Source organism: Manacus candei, unplaced genomic scaffold (assembly GCF_025592945.1).
Source record: "Manacus candei isolate 608988 ecotype Guabito, Panama unplaced genomic scaffold, ASM2559294v1 h1tg000018l, whole genome shotgun sequence".
NCBI lineage: Eukaryota > Metazoa > Chordata > Aves > Passeriformes > Pipridae > Manacus > Manacus candei.
Genome location: NW_026138066.1, coordinates 1,201,054 through 1,216,923, shown reverse-complemented (window position 1 = coordinate 1,216,923; position 15,870 = coordinate 1,201,054). Strand labels below are relative to the sequence as shown.

The window sequence follows — 15,870 nt, the reverse complement described above, 5'->3', positions numbered from 1 at the left end:
TCTGTGGATAACTAGTGGGGGGGGTGCCCACCCAGCGCCTCAGCTGGATGGGGGAGAAAATAGAAAGCTCATGGGTTGACATAAAGATGGGGAAACTGCTTGCCAGTTACCATCATGAACAAAAGAGACTTTAATATATTACCAAGTAAAATAGACTTGCATGGTGAGAATCAAAGACAAAAAATGTAAATTACCACCTTCCCTCCCCACTTCTTCCCAGGCTCAACTTCACACCTTCATTCCTGACTCCTCTATTCACCCTGGGGTGAATGGGGGTTGTGGTCAGTCCATCACAGCTCCTCTCTGCTGTTCCTTCCTTGTACATTCCCCCTGCTTCAGCGTCAGTCCTCTTCATGGCTGCAGTCCTTTGGGATACGTCCAATATGGGTTTTCCATAGGTTGCAGTTCCTGTTGGGAAATGTCTGCCTGCTGGCATGGGTTCTTCCCGGGGTTCTCAGGAATCTCAGCTCTGGCACCTGCAGCACCTCCTCACCCTCCTCCTGCTCTGAATTCGGTGTTCCCATGGCTGCTGCACACTTCTTTTCTCTGTGTAATGTTTCTCTGCCTGTGTAATGTTTCTTACCCCATCTCAAATACTCTTTCCCAGAGGTGCCACCACCTTGGCAGCCAGACTGAGCCATGCCCTGTGGTGGGTTGGCTGTATCCAGCACAGGGTAGCCCCAGCCTCTCCACACAGAGGCCCCTGCAGACCTCGCTGCCAGCACCTTGACAATTCCACCCAGTGCACTGACTTAGAGGAATCATTGTGGAAGATGACTAAGGGGGTTGGATATATTACATGCTTGCAATTGCCTGTCAAGAAGAAAAAACCTTCTTTGCTCCCCAGTAGCCCCCACAGTGGCTGCATATCTGACTCTACACTGGCTGCTTTTCCTTCATGTACCTGCCTGACTGGGTCACTTAACCCCCAGTTGTTCCCTTATTAAATCAAGTTCATATTAACTCATTATTTAAAAGTTGGGGGTTTAGCTTTAATTGCTTTAAACTGGTTCCAGTCTTTAAATTAGTAGGAAGTAGCACCAAGATCTCCTAACCTATCTAATTAGAAAGGGGTAATGTTTAATTTACTTTAAGTCAACAAAAGCACTGAGCACAGATGAAAAGCAATTTGAGGCACACTGAACAGTGAACATGGAAAGGACTTGTTTAACATTTTAATCTTGATAGATTATTTGACCCTAAGAACAAAGTTTGCTGAAGAGTTTCATCACTCTTCAGTGCTGCTGAAGAGTTTCATTACTAACACTCATCTATACAAGCCCTATGGGCTCAAACACAGATAAAGTAATAAACTTTATTTGTTTTAGCCTCTACTTCTCTTTAATGCATTTTCTACCTATTTCATTCCTCTGCTTTCTTTGTCCTGCCCATTTTTGGTTTGCTTCCTAAACACACATCAGGAGGTACAGTTGGGAATGAGACTCTACTCAGGGAATAGATAGTAACTCTTACTACACATTCCATGCTGAAAAAAGAGGCATCAGAGCCTGTTTGTCCTTTTGTTGTCATCTGGAACAGAAATATTGAGGTAGCAAGCCATTTTGAACAACTTTGTGTGCAGCAATGCTCCACAGAAAGAGAGAAAAATGAGCTTTCCTCCTGCCTCGCTGGGCTGAAGCAAGCCTAAGGACTCAGTAGTTTGGTTTAGAAAATATCATCAATCTCACTTTCTGGAGAGGACAGAAACCCGCTCATCCTGTTTTATCCAGCTGGAACCACAAATGGTGGATTTTAAATGCAAAATTTTCACTGGCATCTCTTGTAGCATTGTTTCTCTAAGGTAGATTGCACAAGGCACGTACAGGAAATAAAGCATATGCAGAAAAATCAGTGCTCTTCCACAGGGCTTTCTGCAAATGCTTCTGCAATTCAGTCTTTTTATCAGCAACCTCACTGAGTTATGGAAGTTCACCTTTGCTGATGACATCTGCCTCAGTATTCAGGCTCAGTTCCATTCTGGTCTACATGACATTTTAAATGCCAAGCTAGCCAAGAGTCTCAGCAGATGGTGTCTTCAACCAAGTGCAACCAAAGCACTGACAGGAATATTCCCCCTTGCACTAAATGTGATTCTTAAAAGAAACAACCTTCTGACATGAAACACTCTCTTTAAGGAGACGGGTACCTCTTCCAGGAGCAGCAGAGTGCTGAAACCCCCTTTTATTTTAAAATTATGTCTGTTCCAGTAGCTTTCCCCATCCCCACTGTCCAGAGCAGCCCTTTGCTGTAGCTGCCTCCAGGCTTTTGCTGAGCTCACAGCACACTCGTCTCAGCCCTGTGCACTGGAATGGAGCCCTTCCCTCCATGGGCCCTTCCCTCTCTCGCTGCTGCCAGCGCTGCGCCTCTGCCCGGTACAGCTGAAACTGGCCGTGGGACGCGGGGGTGGAGAATGACGGTGAGAGGAGCTTCAGGAGACCGTCTCCCCCCGTGAAGATCCCAGTCAGAGCAGGTCAGTCCTGGGGCGTGTGACACGGCTCTGCAGCGCTGCCGGCCACGTGTGCCCCCCGTGCTCCGTGTCAGCCCCGCTGCCGAGCCGGCTGCGCTGCCCGGCAGGACACACGCCCGGTCCCCGTCTCGGGATGACTCTGTCGGCAGGGAGGTCAGCACAACACAGCATTAAAATAACAATTTTAATGTTAAATGGGGTCCATTGGGAGTGTGGTGCTTACTAAGCCTCCATGTTTTGACCTTGAGACCCAAAAATTGCCCTGACTGCACAGTTCTGGAGCAGGTGAAGGTTGCCTTGCAGACAGAGGACCTCTGCAGTAGGTGAGTACAAACAACACTCTTTAATGGTCTCCAAACTTATATTGGCCTTGATGTTGAAAGCAGCTAATGAATCTGCTGTGGCTGTTTGGCAAAATATTTCAGCATATGAGATAGATGGAGGGGAGAGGCAGCACTAGCATTGCACTGAAGAGCTTGCAGCAAAAAGTTAACATTTCATAACCATTTCTAGCTACAGCAAGAGGAGAAATCTTTGACAGGCCAGGACATCCTAGAACATTTAAGAAACCTGGAATAAGAGAGCAGGAGATCTTGTCCTCTCCTGTTTGACCTGTGTTGTACTACTGATTGCTGTGCCCACTTGGGTCCTTGAGGGCCTGCTAAGAACATTCAGATAGTCACCAACTCATAATTCTATGTCATCTAACCTCAGGCTTCAATTTTTGGGATGTTTCCTGCTAGAAGTTGGTGTTGGAGAGCAGTCTTAAGTGGGAATTACTGGGGAAATTGTTTTGGATAGAGCTGGAAGTCATCAGCCCAGAAAGCTGAGGTATAAATTTTCCACAGCTGTAATGCATTCAGAGTGAAACCTTTGTTACTAATTCTTTGGGGCCTATTATTCCATTGGCAGCTGAGGAAAAGAGAGGGAACAGATCCTTGCTTTTCTAAGAAGTTAACGGCAAATCTAAAGGCTCTGCATTCATGTGGTGTTTGCAAAGAGTGTACAAAAGCAGGTACTTCAAGGTGTGGGCAAAAGTGGCAGCCTTTAAATAGCACTCTGGGTTCCTCACACAAATCCCACAGTAAATTCTGGATTGCACCAAGGGGAAGCATATTTCAGTGGAAGATATCAGAAAAACCCATGTCAGTGGGGAAGAGCCCAGCAGGTATTTCGTCTTTGAGACCTGCTGAGCTTTGAACACCACCCTCTGGTTCCCAAGCAGAGCAGGACCCACATGCTGGAGCTGGTGGTGGCTCTTACTTCCAGCATGGAGTCCAGGAAGGGGATGGCTTTGCTGGGTGTGCCATTCCCAGCTGCCAGCAGGGGCAGGACCATGCTCAGTTTGCAGAAGACCTCAGTGGCCCCAGAGACTTCCCTTTGCTGAAAGGCCAAAACCAGGTCTGGCCATTTCCTTGTGGTTTTGAATCGCTTGTAATGTCACTTCCCAGACTGAATTTTGCAGGTGCTCTGAGCTTTGTTCATGTGCAACAAAGGGCAGAACTGAAGCAGGATCTTGTGTTTTCAAAATATATGTCTGTCATAATTACCTATAGGAGAGTTTGTTTTTTGAAAAAGCACTTAAAGCTTAAATTTATACATTTCCTCAATGCATTTTACTTTGAGGTTTTGATTCACAACTTCTTCGGTATTAAATATCAAGAGTAAAAAAAAAATTAAAACGTGAATACATACATGTATGCTAAGCAAGATATATATAAACAAATGTGCACAGGTACACAGGCAGGAAGAAAAATACCACATTTAGCATAAAGACTATATTTAGGTGGAAATTTGCATTACAATGTTTCCAACAAACAGTGCTAAACTTTCTTCATCAAATTGTAAAGACGCATAACGCAAGTTAAAAACTGATATTCAAATCAAAATTTCTTACTTGTTAATTAAAAGCATGAATCACTTAATTTTGATTGGTTTATCCTGCATTACAAACCTGATAAGGCAAAAGAAATTGATTTTGATGTTGCAAACAAGAATTTTTGTTTGTGTGCATGAGTGAAAATAAGAGTTAGTGGCTAATTTTTAACTGGGAATTTAGAGCAGGAGCAGTGATCACTGGACAGCTTCACAAATTGCTTCTAAAATTGAAGTTGTTTTGCAATTTGTTCCCATTAAGAAGGATATGCAGCAAACTGAAATTTTAGGAGTCTATCTTTTCTTCATGTAAATTACCCGAAAACTATATCTATAACTTAGTGTAATTTAATCTCTGTAATAACAACAGCAGTTACAAAATCTATTTAAATAATCTGTAGTACAGTTAACATCACCTAAACAAATCACAACTCAAGAGACTTCTGGTTTACATTGGTTTATATTGCTAGAATTCATATCTATTTCTATTTGTCTATGATGTCATTTCTTTCCCACTCCTCTAATGGACTACTCATTTTTTCCCTGTGATTTACATTTTAAATATTAGTTTTAGGGCAAGTGGTTGTAGGACTATTTTATATCCTTCATAGGCCAAAGGATTTTTAGTTGATGGAATAGCAATCTATCAAAAACACTGCCTGAATGTAACAGATGAAACCTCATGTGGTCGAGCATTCAGACAAAGACCTATTAATAGTTTGCTTCTTAAGGGTAGCCATCCATAAAAATCCAGCGAGGCAAAACCAAATTCAGCAATATCTGTCTGTGTCATGCTTCCCTTGTGTTTGGCAGCATCCAGAGAAAGTAAGAAAACCGTAGCATGTTTTAATTTGAGACAGCTGTGTTAAAAAAGAAGAGGATTTATTTACCCTGGCCATGGGGGAGTTCATGGAGCTGCTTTACTTTCCAGAGAAACAAGTGAAGTGCACGGTTTTCACAGTACGAGCCTCAGATACACCTCGCTTGCCTGCAATATGGCATTGTTGGCAGAAAGTGGCATTTTTGTTATTTGGCACATCTTAACTTGACCTTGAACATCTCCAGCTTGACCTTCACATTTCTCTGGGACCCCATCTAAGCGTGGCTTGGCCCACTCAGCATAAAACCACCCTGAGACAGAGACCTCTCTGCCTCTGGCAGGGGAGATCACTTCCGAATCCCAAACTGAGCCTCGTCACCTTGCGTCTACAGCAGGTGCCAACTCTTGACAGCGCTCTTGGCATTCTGGGTATAGCAAAGCTTAATTCCTGGGTGTCCCTGCCCCAAAGAACCCATTAATAGTGTGAATCTAAGCAGCAGAGCTGGTCTGAAAATAGAACCAGAAGCCAACAAGGGAGTTTTGCTACCTTTCTTCTGTTTCATGGACAGGATGAGATGCAGGTGACACCAAGATGCAGGTGACACCAAATGCTGCCCAGCACCTGGGAGTCATGGTGTCTTCAGAGGTTTCTGCAGCTAGAGTCTGGCCAGGCACTTGGAGAACATGTATCTCCATTCAAGGATTTGCAGCTTTCTGTGAATAACTATTAAAATGGAGGGAAAAAACCCTGCCACTAAAATGAGCTTGTTACAGATCACAGAGAGGGGGCATAACTTTGAGCAATCAACCTACATTCAGATATTTAATAAGCAAGAAAACAAAACACAGAGTAAAACAAAATTTAGATTTCTTATATTGAAGTGTAAAAATTCAAACTTTATACTTATTTGAAAAAGGAAGAGTAAGAAGAATATCTGGATTTATTTCTTCTACCTTAGAAAAATCTTTCTTCACTAACTGAACATCAATTGTGAGAGTTAAAGCCCATGGGAGACTGATATGAGCTGACACCAACTCAGACACGGGGTTGAGATAAGAGCCATGGGCTGCAGGCCGGGACACAATCTTATCCTGTCTGAAACAGCTCAGTCTGAATGTATGCATACTGTTTTAATTTTTGTAAATTGTTTTTTAACTATCAGATTAAAGTCTACCCAGCTTTCCTTTAGCTCCTACTATTTAATTTGTATTCTCCTCCAGTGGAATCTGGTTTCATTTTTATAAATAACATTTTTCCATCTGGGGCTCTGTGTCCTGGAGTGTTGTTGCTGTAAGTACTGACAGCAAAAGTTAGTTTGTGTTTTATCAACTTCAAATTATTTCTAATGGACTTCAAATGATGGAATTCAAATAATTTCTGATTGATTTTTTTCTGATTGATTTTTTCTTCAAAAAAATTCCTTACACATCTGTTAGTTTAGGATTTGAAAAGCTGATGTTTCCAGGTAGAATCACTTCAAACTGTGCAGCAAAGAGCAACATGTCTTTTGACACATTTGAAAGTACAGAACTTGAGAGGGCAAAAATTAATTCAGCACCCAACTACTACTTGCTGTAACCAATTATCAGAGCTGAATGAAGAATTAAATTCTCATCAAAGGGGTTGCAAAGCTTGCAGTCAGTCAGTAGGTAGGTAGGTGGGTGGGTAGCTGTCAGCTCCAGGCTGGGGCCCTGGAGCTGGCTGCAGGCAGCTGTGTGTGTGCACCAGGAAGGGGCTGCTCAGGAGACATCGGCATTGGCCTCTGCCCAGCACCATGTCTGTCTGCTCTGCTCTTCTGCAGCCGTCTGTGATTATTTGCATCTGTAACAAACAAAACAGAGGCACAGAGATTAATCCCAAATCTAACATCCAGCTTTGCTTAGTAACGGGGGAACCATTGAACTTGGATCTGCATGCGCTGTCCCTGCTGTGGCTCACACAATCCACAGCAACAACTCTTCCACAGAGCACATATTGTTGGGAAGCGGGTACCTGGCTCTGTTTACCCTTCATCCCCCACAAATCTGTCCTCCTGGCAGGGTGCCAACCCCTCACTTGGATCCAAACAATTGTTAGAGCATCTATCGAGTTTGTGCTAATAACGGCCTTCATCCCCAGAGCTGGAAAGCTTCTTTGAAGCACAGTCCTCTTTGATGTTTGCCACTTACCACCTCAGCTTAGAAAAGAAAGGACAGCAAATAACTGCTGTGCAACCCACCCCCACAATAGCCACCTCACTGCTACAGCCTCACTGCAACTACAGGGGGCTGGCAGTAGCCCTGCTGCCTTCTCACCTGTGCCATGGCTGCAGGCTTGCTTCTGGCAGCTGAAGGAAAGCACAAACTGGTTTTCAAAAAGCAAACACCAAACGTGTCCATCATGGCAAAGCACAGACTGGATTCTCCAAACCCAACCTATGAGCATAATGACATATCTGCAAAAGAAAAGTGATGAGCAGCGAGTAATCTGTGCTGTAACACTTTTCTGATTACATTGAGTAAAATTTTGTTTCTTCTAAACCCCAAGTGGGTACTTATCTGTGCTTGTAGCTCCTAGTAATCAGGATTGTAATTGCTGTTGGTACTCAGAACTAGGGAAACGCAAGCCATAACTGACCATCCATTTGTCTAACTCCACACTGGGCAAAACGAGCACACTCATGTCACAACCCATAATTCCACAGTGTAATTACCTTCATGCTCTGCAATTAACAAATTGGCTTCTTGATAGAGAAAGATATCAAGGAAACAAACCACTTCTGTGAGAAACAAAATCTCAGATTCGGGTAATTTCCAATTAGAATTTATTATATAATGAAAGCAAGACAGCGCTGTGGTGTCCAAGCCAAGTCTCTGTGACTCAAGAGGCTTGTCACACCCAAAGCAGGCACAATATTCTGTATTTATTCTCAGCTAATTCATGCATATTCATTATACATAGGCATAAACATTATACATTGTTATGTCAGGATTTCAATAGATGTTTTTCTTAGACAAAGTTATAAATTCTTAAGAAAGGTGTTATCATCTAGTTAACTAAACAGTCTCCTCACTATAAATTTTGTACAAGGTAAAAGGGAGGTAACTTATTTTATGTTTTTCTAGGGGCCCAATTAAGTTTTACAATTTGTTTTTCTTCTTTCTCTAGGTTATACTGACCTTACGCTGTTTTCTTTTTAATTAGCATGAATCACTCTGTTTGGTTATCACAACTTCTATCATCCACCATAAGATGCCTAGAATCAAGTGTTTAAAAGATGCTATAGACCAACAGTTGTATGTTATACAAGGCTTTCAGAGAAGACATCATCAGGCATCTAGACAGTATCTTTCCTGAGCAGCTTGTCAGCATTAACAAGAAGCTGTGAGCTAATTTGTAGGGCTGTCTTGTCTCCCTTTCTATCATTCCCTTTCTGTCCATCCCCTCTGCCTCAGTTAAAATAACATTCAAATAAGAATTATCAATTAATACAAACTCTTCTAAGAGAGACACTAGCCTCCTAGATAGGTTTAATAAACACATGTACATTTATACAGACGTGTTACACAGGGAATATTTGTGCTTATCACTTGAGTTTGCTTGAACCTATTATTATCTTTTGGTAGCTGTTTAGTTTCAGTATACATTTAGTCTACAGGGGTCCTACTCTCACCTTCAGCATTGCCTGAAATTCTCACTTCTCTTAGTCTAATCCCCAAAAACCATGCCACAGTGGGTCAAAAAATCCCAAGCCCACCGGATGCATAAATGTTTTGTCTCTGCAGTTTAGTGAAGCCTGTAAGAGCACTGAAAAGCTTTTTGCTTGCTGTGCTGGATTGTTCAGTTTTTGCTGAGAAGCCCTGCAGTGTTGGGAGCACTGTAGTAATAACCAGTGAGATCCAGGAGCAAACTTTTCCCAGCAAGACATACTGCTTTTACAGAGATGACTGTAGCAAGCAGTGGGAGGCTGGTAAACAGATTTTGTAGTTGTAATCACTTCTAAGGGAAAAGCAGGGGGACTCTCTGCAGGTAAGACTTTTGCTCCTCTGGAACAGTCGATGGGCTGGTGTTATTACTCAGAGGTGCATCTGCACACCTTTCCAGCTTCCCTTCAGTTTCATGCATGCTGTCGGCCACCTTCCATCCTGTGTTGCCTCACTCCAGGGGCTGGCACTGCAGTTCTGCATGCTGCCCCTTGTCCACCTCCCCTCATCCACAGCCAAGCGGTTTTGGGCCACCCCTGACTTCCTTCATCTGGCTCTGCCCTCCCTTCTCATGCCAGTAGCTCTCTGTCTCTCCCCTTCCATCTGGTCCTGCAAGGCTGCCCTTCTGGGTATTAATGCTATGCTCATCACTAATGGAACTGAGTGCTTAGTGCAAATGTATCAATACAATGTCCAATATAATTAAAGATGGTCTCTCATTTTCTTCCCTCAGACATCCTAACTAACAGGAAGGTTCCATGATTACTTACCAGTATGAAGAAGCAAGAGATGCAAGATTTCCATTTTGTCCTGCTAGCACACCATTCTTGGCCATTTTCCTTTCAGCTATGTGTGTCTCTTTTGTTAGCCCAAAGAGACTAGAAAGATCTCCCCTTGTTCTTCTACACATCTTCCTCAGTTCCTGAGAAAGAACAAATTCTCTCTAATTGATAGGAATGATAAGAATCATATTTTTTTCCAAGTAAAAAATAAAAATATTAAGCTGTTCTGTATTATCAGCACTTTCACCATCCAATTCTGAACCGTCTACTCCCCTGAGACATTTGGCTGTCTGTGTACTTCCCTACTGGTATGCAAATCTTCTCAGCAGGAGCTTCATGACCTTTCGAGGCAATGGTGAGAAGACTAAGTGCTTGCATGCCTAATTTTTCCAGTCAGGGGAACCTGTGAACTGGGGAATATGTTCTCTCAGAGGTGCAACAAGGCTGATGACTTCTGCCTGGGAAGACCAGCATTTGTTCACCACCCCTCTCTGATGACTGTTAATATTTCAGCTCATGATAACCTGCTCACAGGCTAACACAGGCTTTACAATGATCGATGACTCACACGCAAGTGCTTTTTATTGAGGTAAGTATAGTCAGGGGACTGTTAAGGAAAGATGGAAACTCCTACTCTGCTCTTAGTCTCCTGCCACTCCCATTTTTCTCCATTTATACATACCCAAGAGCTATACTGGGACTGCATTCCCTGATCATCAGGGATGCTGACTGTCACCTCGATCACCATCAGTTTAAAATCATACCAACAAATGGGAAATTAGAATTAAAATGAAATAAAATCAAAGCCAGAAATCTCATTAGATTCTGCTTCCTGTGACTTTTCCTGTGATGTTAGGTTTCATTGAAAAAGAGGAGGATTTTCCTCTTGCATATGTTTTGTGCTAATTTTTTTAATGTATTTACTTCTTATTGACATCAGAGAAACTTCAGAGGGTCGCAGGTCTATTTTTTTTCTGCTTTGCAAGGCTGTAGGAAAGCCAGAATGTAGGAAACAGCTAATGTTAAAAATATACCTTTTTAATATATTTAGAGAAAAATTACCCTGCAAAAGGCTTGCTGACTGATAGGGGAGTGTGTGAACTCCTTTCAGAGGCCAGACCAGGGCTGAAAACCCCAGTGAGGCTGCTCCAGGCAGCTGTTGAGCAAGCCATAACATTGTGCCATCATAAAAGTGGCAGGGTGGCTTTGCACCAGCTGCAGCTTCACATTAATTTACAATTTGTGGCTTTGAAAATACAGTACTTCATAGTTGTTTGTCAAAATCCACAACTGCATTAAAATATCATGTTCTGTATATCTTCCCCTATTGTGTTAGGCCTTAATTCTTCAGCGGCAGAAGCTTTATTTTAATTCTGTTACTCTTGATTCACACTGTCATTCAGAAATTTCTGAAGGAAACCAAATTGCACTGCCTCTATTTCTGGGATTTTTATCAACACTGGTGTTTCCTCAATAATTGTCTTCCTAATGTCTGAACCCCACGAGGAATTTGGCATCACCATCATGCAGTTTTTTGCTCTTGAAGACAGGATGTGTGTTGCTAACCACTTAACAGAGAACAAGGGTATAGTGCCAAGCAGAAAGTGAAAGGTACAGACACGAGGGGTATTCAAGTTCCTACAGGGTTTGTATATACTAACATCTGGGTAATGGAGAAAGAATGAATTAATACCTCACCAGGGGATGAGCTGCTTCCGTTGAGCTTCACAATCACTCACGCTGCCTGTCCTGTCCCTGCCCATCGGCCCACGTGTCCCAGCTGGCCAGTTGGTGTGGGGTGTGAACCAGTGGGGGGGACAGGCAGTGAGCACTGGAAGCGGCAGAGAAGTCAGGGTGTGTGGAGGAAACAGGATGTGTGATGGGGTCATGGAAGGAAAAAGCTAGAGATGTTTTGGTGGGTGCATATGGCCATGGGGGCTTCCCCAGTTCCAGCTCTTGTGCAACAGTGTTTGTATTTACCTATGTTTAACAGCTGGCCTTTTGAAAATAATAAACAAAACCATGAGGCAAATTGCCTCATCATTATGAATTCTCCATGCTCAAGTTACCACACATTTTTATTTAACAGAAAGAAATAGCCTTCTAGGGCTTGACTGAATGCCACTGCAGTAGGCACATGACCTTTCCCTGCCCTTCTCCTACCAGCCTACAAGTGCTGAATCAGTTTAGTACCTGCTGCCACAGAGGATTTATATTTACATTTTTATTCAAAACAAGAAATCTTACTTTGTTGTGTAGAGTAACTGCTAAAAACAACAACAACAAAATCCTATGTTAAGACACATTATATATTGAACTTATGGTTCCAGCATTTGATTTACAATTCAACAGCCAAAATACATAACAACAACCTCTGTGATGGGAATTGATTTCCATATGATGGGTTATATGGAGCAGCAAACATTACGGTACTTGGTTAATTCAACGCAGCCATCCATGACTTTCCATTTTGCTCTGCGTAGCCTATGTACTACTCACAGCATACCCTGTTGAGTTAACAGATAGGAAAATGACAGCTAAATGAAAGTCATCTTTTTAGTATCTCACTTTTGAGTGCACTGGCTTTCAGTCTTCGATCTGGTCACAGTTTACATTACAGAACTTTAAATGGAGATTATCTTGACGAAAGCCTTTTCACGTCTGAGAGATTCCAATTTTGTATTGAAATACCAGATGTCACCCTGAGATTTCATATATTCTTTCATTCGAATTGATGACAGACAAACTGTTTGATTTGACACTGTGCACTGAAGTTATATTTTTTCCATGTTGTGTGCTTAAGATCACTTTAAAAACCTGTCAGTATATGCCTGACACCTTTATTTCGACTTGGCAATCAAGCAGCCGGACTTGTCTGAATGGCTCTGGAAGATGTCATATGTTCTTTGCCAAATTTTTGCTGTATACTCCTATTACTCTTAGTATTTAAAATAGTCTTTGTTCTGTAAGAAGAGAACTGGCTTCAATTATTGGCTGTGGGAGGATTATTGAGTGCAAGGGATATTCTTGCTACTTATTTTAAGTAAATTTACCTAATTTGTCATAAAAGGACCCTACCATAGGAAAAGTAGAAGCAAACAACTTGCCAACAGTGGAGCTAGGCACTGAGTGTCTTATGTGTGAGCAGCCACCAAAAGGAACATAAACTGGGAAAAGCAGAGCAATACTTCTCCATTTGTTCTGAGTGCCATTTTCCCAATTACTTACTGCTATCAAAAGTAGGTCATTATTACGACTTTGAAGTGCCTCATGTTGTGTCATATTTATAGTTTGGTGTGGATTTACACACCTGTGGGACTGTTGAGACCTATGCTCTGTATGATAATTTGTGACGAGACAAGATCTGCCTCCCAGCATATTCTTCATGTGGACAAGATACTGCTAGTGGATTGGGAAAGAATACAGTGAACAACATTTCTAAACTGCATTTCTTCTACAGAGATGGTGGAAAGCAATGCTGTGACAGAAAGTAATTTCAGAACAGTACGGTGCAAGTGCAAGAAATCATTTCAACATGTAGTAAATTTTAAGCAATTTAAGTAAGTGATTAAGGGACTCAAGGATATTATTTAATGCTTTCCTGAGTCAGGACTAATATTTGGTCATTTAAATAAAATTAAGAATTCTGTAAGCTCAGCCAGAATGGAAAACTGAAGGCAAAACCCAGTTTGATAAAAGATCTACAGCCAAGGCAGCCTTCCAGAGGTCAGGCACTCTTAAATGTCACTGAAGTTAAGAGATGCAAAATATTTCCTGGATGCACCAGCACTGTATCTGAGTTAGCCAACTCTGGGAAAGGCTGGGCTTATTTTTACAGCAGCTGAGGGGAGAATAACTATGCGAGGAGCAGGTAAAGTCAAATGCAAACATATTTTTGTATCCTTCTTTAGAAAATCTACAGGCTTGAACTGGAACAGCAGTTACTGAAATTGCTACAAACGCAGCTCGGTTTGCTGAGTTCAGTGACATATATCTCCTAAGTAGCCATCATTCTATGAAAACGTTGGAGGGGAACATAAGTTCTGGCTAAGCTTGTTTCTTTAGCCACAGGAAAATGTATTTCCATTAATTCTGCTCTGCTCTATGTGGCTGGGTACTTTTTTCCTTTTGATAGGTTTCTGCTCCTTGAGCTTACTCACGCATCAAAATACATGCATATGTGGTTCCCTCGCTCTATATTTGCTTTAATAATAACTGCTGGATACTGGTATTACAGCCCTTGATGTAATAAATATGATCTCATGCCTAGAGGATTATTTTGAAATAGTGATATTGCTATTGTCTTTTCTGTGGAAAGTTATCTTTCTAGTATCAACTCTCTTACATTCCAGTTCAGTTCTTTTACTAAAAGCTATCTATCTAGTCCTCTCTGTCAATCTGTTGTTTAAAATGTACCAAAATTACAACACTGTAGCCGGCTATCAAGCTACAGTCTTTTCATATTTGTCTTTCCTACTAATAGACTTGAAGTACAGGTTTTATATGCAATGTGCGGCTTGTTTAACAAAGCTGAACTCTTCTCAAGCAAAAATATCTCCATGTAAAATTTTCAGCTCCCCTGCAACAGCCTACGGAGGCAGAAAACACAGTTTCGTAATCTTTACTGTCCTTGATTGGACACTTGATTCCTGACTACTAGGCAATTTGTTAACTCATCTAATTCAAATATGCAAAAGGATGAGTAAGCAATAAACCATTTCAAATCAATCCATCTGGCAGTAGGTAAAATAGCTATAATGAACAGCATGTTTAGAGAGCATGTTTCCTACTCAGTCTAGACATTTGCAGGATTCGGGCCACGGATGTCACAGGTTGTCTAAGAAGCATTAGATGCAAGGAGATGACTGAATGTGAAAGGGGAGTTTTTGAGGATAATTTATGATGATGGATGTTTGCTGTTTATGCAACACTTCATTAGCTAAATCAGTCTGGCTAGCGCTCCTGGGACTTCTCTGCTTTCCCTACTGCTTGCTGATGGCCATTTGCTCTGAGTTCATAGGTGAGTGACCACAAACACATGTTTTCAGATGTAGGATTTGTTTTATGATGATGTTGAGGTTTAACCCCAGACAGCAACTGAGCCCCACTCAGCCACTCGCTCACTCACCCCCCGGTGAGATGGGGGAGAGAATCAGAAGGTTAAAAGGTAGAAAACTCATGGGTTGAGATAAAGACAGTTTAATAGGTAAAGCAAAAGCTATGCATACAAGCAAAGCAGAACAAGGAATTAAATAAGTGCTTCCTGTGGGCAGGCAGGTGTACAGCCATCTCCAGGAGAGCAGGGCTCCATCACACACAACAGTTATTGGGAAGATGAATGCCATCACCCCCTCCTCCTCCTCCTTCTTCCCCCAGATTGATACACTGAGCATGATGCCATACAGTATGGAATATCCCTTTGGTCAGTGGTGTCAGCTGTCCCGGCTGTATTGCCTCCCAACATCTTGTGCATGCTCAGACACCTCGCTGGTAGGGTGGTATGAGAAGTAGAAAAGGCCTTGATGCTGTGTAAGCACTGATCAATAATTGCTAAAATGTCCCTGTGTTATCAACACTGTTCCCAGCACAAATCCAAAATACAACCCCATACTAGCTCCTGTGGAGAAAATTAACTCTATCCTAGCCAAAATCAGCACAGATGACTGAGGAATGCATGAGACATCTGTTTTGGAGCTGTTAGAACTTGCCATATTCTTCAGTATATAAGCTGGAAAGAATATATTGTAGTATTTCCCTCTTCTGCAGACAAAGCAAAGACACAATCTATTGAGGTTCTGTTTTAAATATGGCAATTTTATTCCAACTTGAGATACTCTAGGACCTAACAAGATCCTAAGTTCATTCCCAAAATGAGAAGCTTTCTTTGCCTCAGCCAATGCTATCAGCATAATGTCTCAGTATTACAAATCTGGATCAGCATCATGTGTTCATAAATAATAGCAGGATTTGGCTCTGTGTATGTAAAATTATTAGGCAAATCAGTAGTAACAGCAAAAGAACTCAGTAGCTGTATGAAAAGCAAAACCATGAAGTGCTTTTCAATGATCCTGAACGCAACAGCTAAATCCACAGCAAGCTAGAAGTTATACCATAATTGTGGTAGCATACTGTATAGCAAGGATGAGCCAATTCTTTTGCTTTGTGAATGACAAATAACACTAAATTTTTATAGTTACAATCAAACTCCTCGTGTAAATACATGTGGAAGCATTCATACAGGC

General features: G+C 41.9%; 2 protein-coding genes across 2 annotated transcripts in view; both read left to right on the top strand.

Moving 5' to 3' along the window:
• Positions 1–15,870, top strand: part of CEP83 (centrosomal protein 83) — a 193,935-nt gene that overhangs the window by 2,066 nt on the left and 175,999 nt on the right. The gene's annotated exons all lie outside the window — the stretch shown is intronic.
• The window catches only part of TMCC3 (transmembrane and coiled-coil domain family 3), a 159,059-nt gene continuing 145,583 nt past the window's right edge, over positions 2,395–15,870 (top strand). The window contains exon 1 of the mRNA XM_051784070.1: positions 2,395–2,790. The gene's annotated coding sequence lies outside the window, so the exon portion shown is untranslated. The remainder of the gene's footprint in view (positions 2,791–15,870) is intronic.